The following is a 5,800-nucleotide window of genomic DNA, read 5'->3' as shown; positions in this document are numbered from 1 at the left end:
TCAGCTTACTGTCCGTTGCCTACAAACTATTTACTAAGGTAATCGCAAATAGAATCAGGAACACCTTAGACTTCTGTCAAGCAAAGGACCAGGCAGGATTCCGTAAAGGCTACTCAACAATAGATCATATTCACACTATCAATCAGGTGATAGAAAAATGTGCGGAATATAACCAACCCTTATATACAGCTTTCATTGATTACGAGAAAGCATTTGATTCTGTCGAAACCTCAGCAGTCATGGAGGCATTACGGAATCAGGGTGTAGACGAGCCATATGTAAAAATACTGAAAAATATCTATAGCGGCTCCACAGCCACCGTAGTCCTCCATAAAGAAAGCAACAAAATCCCAATAAAGAAAGGCGTCAGGCAGGAAGATACGATCTCTCCAATGCTATTCACAGCGTGTTTACAGGAGGTTTCAGAGACCTGGATTGGGAAGAAATGGGGATAAAAGTTAATGGAGAATACCTTAGTAACTTGCGATTCGCTGATGATATTGCCTTGCTTAGTAACTCAGGGGACCAACTGCAATGCATGCTCACTGACCTGGAGAGGCAAAGTAGAAGAGTGCGTCTAAAAATTAATCTGCAGAAAACTAAAGTAATGTTTAACAGTCTCGGAAGAGAACAGCAGTTTACAATAGGCAGCGAGGCACTGGAAGTCGTAAGGGAATACATCTACTTAGGGCAGGTAGTGTCTGCGGATCCGGATCATGAGGCAGAAATAATCAGAAGAATAAGAATGGGCTGGGGTGCGTTTGGCAGGCATTCTCAGATCATGAACAGCAGGTTGCCATTATCCCTCAAGAGAAAAGCGTATAATAGCTGTGTCTTACCAGTACTCGCCTACGGGGCAGAAACCTGGAGGCTTACGAAAAGGGTTCTGCTCAAATTGAGGACGACGCAACGAGCTATGGAAAGAAGAATGATAGGTGTAACGTTAAGGGATAAGAAAAGAGCAGATTGGGTGAGGGAACAAACATGAGTTAATGACATCTTAGTTGAAATCAAGAAAAAGAAATGGGCATGGGCAGGACATGTAATGAGGAGGGAAGATAACCGGTGGTCATTAAGGGTTACGGACTGGATTCCAAGGGAAGGGAAGCGTAGCAGGGGACGGCAGAAAGTTAGGTGGGCGGATGAGATTAAGAAGTTTGGAGGGACGGCATGGCCACAATTAGTACATGACCGGGGTTGTTGGAGAAATATGGGAGAGGCCTTTGCCCTGCAGTGGGCGTAACCAGGCTGATGATGATGAACACCTAGTATTGCTGCAGCCCACCCCTTTTTATTTTGTCTGGTCATGCTACATTTTTTTCTATAGATAGGCATGAACTTATTCTGTGCACAGCTTACTGCAGAGAGCATAGGTGATGTTCCAAATCGGTGTCCGATTTTTATATACACTATGTGCTGGCTTAAAGAGGCTTGAAACACTGCAATGGAAGCTTCTAGTAGAAAAGGTGCCTGGAAGAAAAAAAAAGCATTGCTGCAACCATCTTGGCAACATCTTGTCCCCTCAATAAAAATTGCGCTTCCGTATAAACTTCAGCCCTCCAGTTTAGAGTAAAGTACCAGTGCACTTATGAACAACGAATCAATTCTCAAAGAGCACGTGCAGTCCAGCCAGAAGCATAGGCATGAATCTGCATTGTGCTCCAGCATTGAAGGTGAATAATGCGTTACAAAATGGCAAATGTGCCTTAGTAAGCTTCCCTGCAATATGAATTCGCAATGTACAAAGAATTGTGAATGAAGCTTACCAAGAGCACAGATGCACTTGCAAATTATATCACAATTGAAAATAATGAGCAAACCTATGTGCCCTTTCCACTCTTAGTATGCTTTACTGCACGATGCTTTTTCCAGCCCTGTATTGCGGTGTAGCAAGCTACGAAAGGAACGTTGCAGAATTGAGCTTTTTAAGATTACCTTTTTTTGCAATACACCTATGTTCTGCGGTGAAGCATACTAAAAGTGGAAAGGGGCCACTGTCACTGGACATAAAAAGAGTTCTTTAATTATACCGTATGATTATACACTCGCGCAACCGCCGCATCTCAGGTCGCCTGAGTGGACATACTATGCTGGGTGATAGCGGCCCCCTCCCACTTTTAGTATCCTTTACCACGTATCTAAAATGTATTGCGGCGAAGAAGCAGTACATTTGTATTGAGTGAATAAACAAATGGTTTTTACAACAGTGCAGAAATAAACGCGCACCATGCATCAGTCTACCACACGGAAGAGCGTCGCAACAAAAGGTAGCTGATTCACACAGGCTGTGTAGCCCACTTATCAGTCGTAAAGGCTTCCACAACTTCCACAAGAGAAAGTAATTTACAACACACAAACGCAAAGAACACAGACCCAAGTAACCACGGATATCCGTGGGACGTCCACCATAAGTCCCAACGTCCATCCATCCGGATATCCGACACGGACGTCCGTGGGACGTACAGGAGAAGTCCATATCCTGTTTGGATGTCCGAAGGACATCCCACCGGGATGTCCATGGGACATCCCATTTTGAACGTCCGCTGGCTGTCCATAAATAGGCATGCCCAGGATATACACTAGGGAGTTATATATAAACTAGCATAAATATATTGCCGGAAATTTTAGTTTGTTCATATTATATTTGTTTATTTTTGTTCTCTATCGGACACAGTTCATTCTTTTTTCAAAGCAAAATAAATATATTTCCAACTTGATATCAATTCTGACCACTTTAACATCGCAGTATTAAAATACGATATTTTTTCTATCGGTGGGTCATACAAACAATTTGTAGTTTGCTTTAAAAAAATGCTTGTGGATGACTAGCAGAATATATAAGCGCCCATTTGAAGCCACTTATTCGACCTAGAGCCAAGAACTCAAGTTATCCCTCATTATGAAAAGTTCCTGATTTTTGGTCCTGACCTCCGAACATGTAGGTTCAGGTTTATCATTGAAACAGGAAGTAAAACACGTTGTTGGGCTAGTTGGTGCATTGTATTAAGAAAAAACCAGCAAAAAAAAAGACGGACACAGGAAACATACACAAGACAGGCCTCTTCCAGCCTCTTTCCTGTCTTCTCGTATGTTTCCTGTGTGCGCCTGTTTTTGGCTGGTTTCTTAAAACAGGAAGTTGTCTGCAGTGTTCAATTGTGCATACAATAATATTATTATAGGTAACAAAAACGAATCTCAAAGGCTACGCTTTTGGTGGCTGCGTGCGTTGAAAGCGATTACGAAAGCTATAATGCGTCAGAGCCGCCATGCATTGACGGTAATCTCAAAGGCTATGTTTTTCTGGCGCCGACAGCTTTAGCAGAAACTAAAAACTCGAAAATCAGATACCGAATATTCCCAGAATAAGTAAATATTTCACTGTATAATAATAGAATATTTTAAAAACCTATTTATGTTTGCGTAGATGCACGTGGAAGTGTTACAACCTTGGCAAAGCAGAATGCTGCAGTCATCCAACCCAATCCAAGCTCTAGCCATCGTCGCCACGCCATTTTTCATTCTGCGATCGTTTTAAGGGCAGCGGAGCAGCGTTTGTCACCTTCCGTGCCTGCCGAAGTCTCCTACTCAGCTACCAAGGTATGACAGCTACATCGATTTCTTTTTTAATTCGTTTGGGTATTGAAATGTGTTTTCTTCACAGGTACCAGGATGCCTAGACTGCTGGAGAAGCCGCACGCGCGAAAAAGAGCGTCGCTGGAAACAAAGACGGTATTCGAGGACTTCGGATCTCGCACCGGCAGCCAGCAGTCAACAGTTCGAGAATTCGCAAGTCTAGAACTGTGCAGTGGCGCGCATACCCCGCACGCATGCATTAACATGTGCGTTCGGGCTGTCCCTGCAAACATTTGTACGCCTTGTGATGCTGGTCGCTGCACCGAGGCGACATCGGAAGTTCAGGACGGTGGTTGTGACACTACGCGCACTAAGGACAATGTGCCTTGCTTCCCTGATGGATATACTCTACGTGACGCTTCGGATGGTTCACTTCGCTGTGAGAACGGAACAGGATCCCTTAGGAGAGGTGTACGCACAAGTCAATGCGGGTTTTCTGGTAAGCAGGACCCCGGAGTCTACATTTGCTTTAGCTACCGCGGACTCTTCATCGGCGGCCTTTGATTCTCCTGGCAAACAGCTTCTCCTGGCTAATGCGCTCATGATCAGAGCTGTAGCCGTCAGTAGCGGTAAGATCGCCTGCTGATCTCTACGAAAATAAAAAGCTCCTTTTAAAAAAGTGAAGAATATATTAGTTGTTTTTATCTACGAGTTTGTTTAATATCGTGAGAATATGGTCACTACGGCCACGGCGGGGACATTGTAAACGAGAGTACGCATTCGATGGCCAAGTGAGTTTTAATAATTGTAAGAACGCACTACGCCACGAGAAAGAGCTATTGTTTAAAGAAAGTGAAGAATATATTGATTGTTCTTCAGTAATAGTTCGTTTAGCCACGTCAGAATGTGGAGACATTGGGAACGAGAGTACGCATTTGACGGCAAGTTGACTTACGAGAACGCACTACGTCGCGAATAACATTTAAGCTGCAATACCATTAAGCATGTCCGTGTGGCACCCCGCGAATGACATTAAAGTTTAAGGCATTAGCCAGTTAATGTCATTTTTTGTGCCCGTGTCGCAGAGTGCTAGTGAAGTGATATAGTCAAGATTAATTCCTTCATGTCATTTCTGTTGCTTTCGCTGCTTAATAATGCTAATTGATGTGTTTTTGCTCTTTCTTTTTATTCCATGCTGCAAACTCAAATGTCAAAGCAGGGCGGGCAATAAGCATTTTTGTTCTGCTGTTCTCTACCTTGTTGTGCTATTGAAATTGCAAGTTTTCTTCTTTATCCGTGTATTTATTTGTTCTTTGAACAGTACGCATATATCTGCTTATTGGTCTTTTTATGTATATGTATAAGGTGACAATAAACGTTTAATTGTATTTGGAAGTTGGTGTAAGTTCATTTCTCGTTTATTTAAAACAAGAATGAATTCAAGCATTAGACCAATGTAATATATATAATGGTCCGGTGCTTGAAGGCATGTGTATATCTGGAATATCCCCGGGAAGACACACACAAACACACACACACACACACACACACACACACACACACACACACACACACACACACACACATATATATATATATATATATATATCCTGAACGTCCTCTGAATGTCCATGCTGGATGTCCGCGTCGGACGTACTACGGATGCCAAAGCGATTACCTTTGGATTTCCCAGGGACGTCCCTCGGACGTACGTCGGACATTCATGGATATCCCACGGACATCCCGAATATCCAGAAAGGACGTCCGTCGGACGTCGCCCGGATATCCGTGGTTACTTGGGGAGATATGTCTCGTTATCAACTCGGCCGTCATGCAAATGACATAGCGCGGAAAAAACGTGAACATGCTGTGTTAGCGTCGTAAACTTCATATTAGGCAAGGAGCTAGCACACCATAATCCCGCGACCGCCGCTAATGAGACCAAGAACGCGCAAACGGAGCCCCTAGCCACTCTGCTCCTCCGCCACCCCCGCTGCATGGCTGCACCACTCGTTTCAAGCACAGCACACCTAACGCACATTCAGCACTGAACAGTGGGCGGTCGACGCAGTCGTATTTACATGACTTGTAGCGAGCAGCACATCCCCCGATGTCCGTTAAGCAAAGTCGTACACGGCGACGCCACATCGCGGTTCGCAGAACTTCGCTGTCGAGGCGCTAGGCCACTTCGACATTTCAATTGTCAAGGAAGCACGGGTCACACAAC

General features: G+C 44.1%; 1 long non-coding RNA gene across 1 annotated transcript; it reads left to right on the top strand.

Annotated features, from left to right (window-relative positions):
* The first annotated feature begins 3,498 nt into the window (after positions 1–3,498).
* On the top strand, positions 3,499–4,968 carry LOC139060367 (uncharacterized). The gene is made up of 2 exons (XR_011514754.1): positions 3,499–3,597; positions 3,662–4,968. It is a non-coding gene; the product is annotated as an uncharacterized lncRNA (long non-coding RNA).
* The last annotated feature ends 832 nt before the right edge of the window (positions 4,969–5,800 follow it).

Source organism: Dermacentor albipictus, chromosome 5 (assembly GCF_038994185.2).
Source record: "Dermacentor albipictus isolate Rhodes 1998 colony chromosome 5, USDA_Dalb.pri_finalv2, whole genome shotgun sequence".
NCBI classification, from domain to species: Eukaryota; Metazoa; Arthropoda; class Arachnida; order Ixodida; family Ixodidae; genus Dermacentor; species Dermacentor albipictus.
Note: the sequence above shows the minus strand (reverse complement) of the source record. Positions and strands in the feature narration are given on the sequence as shown.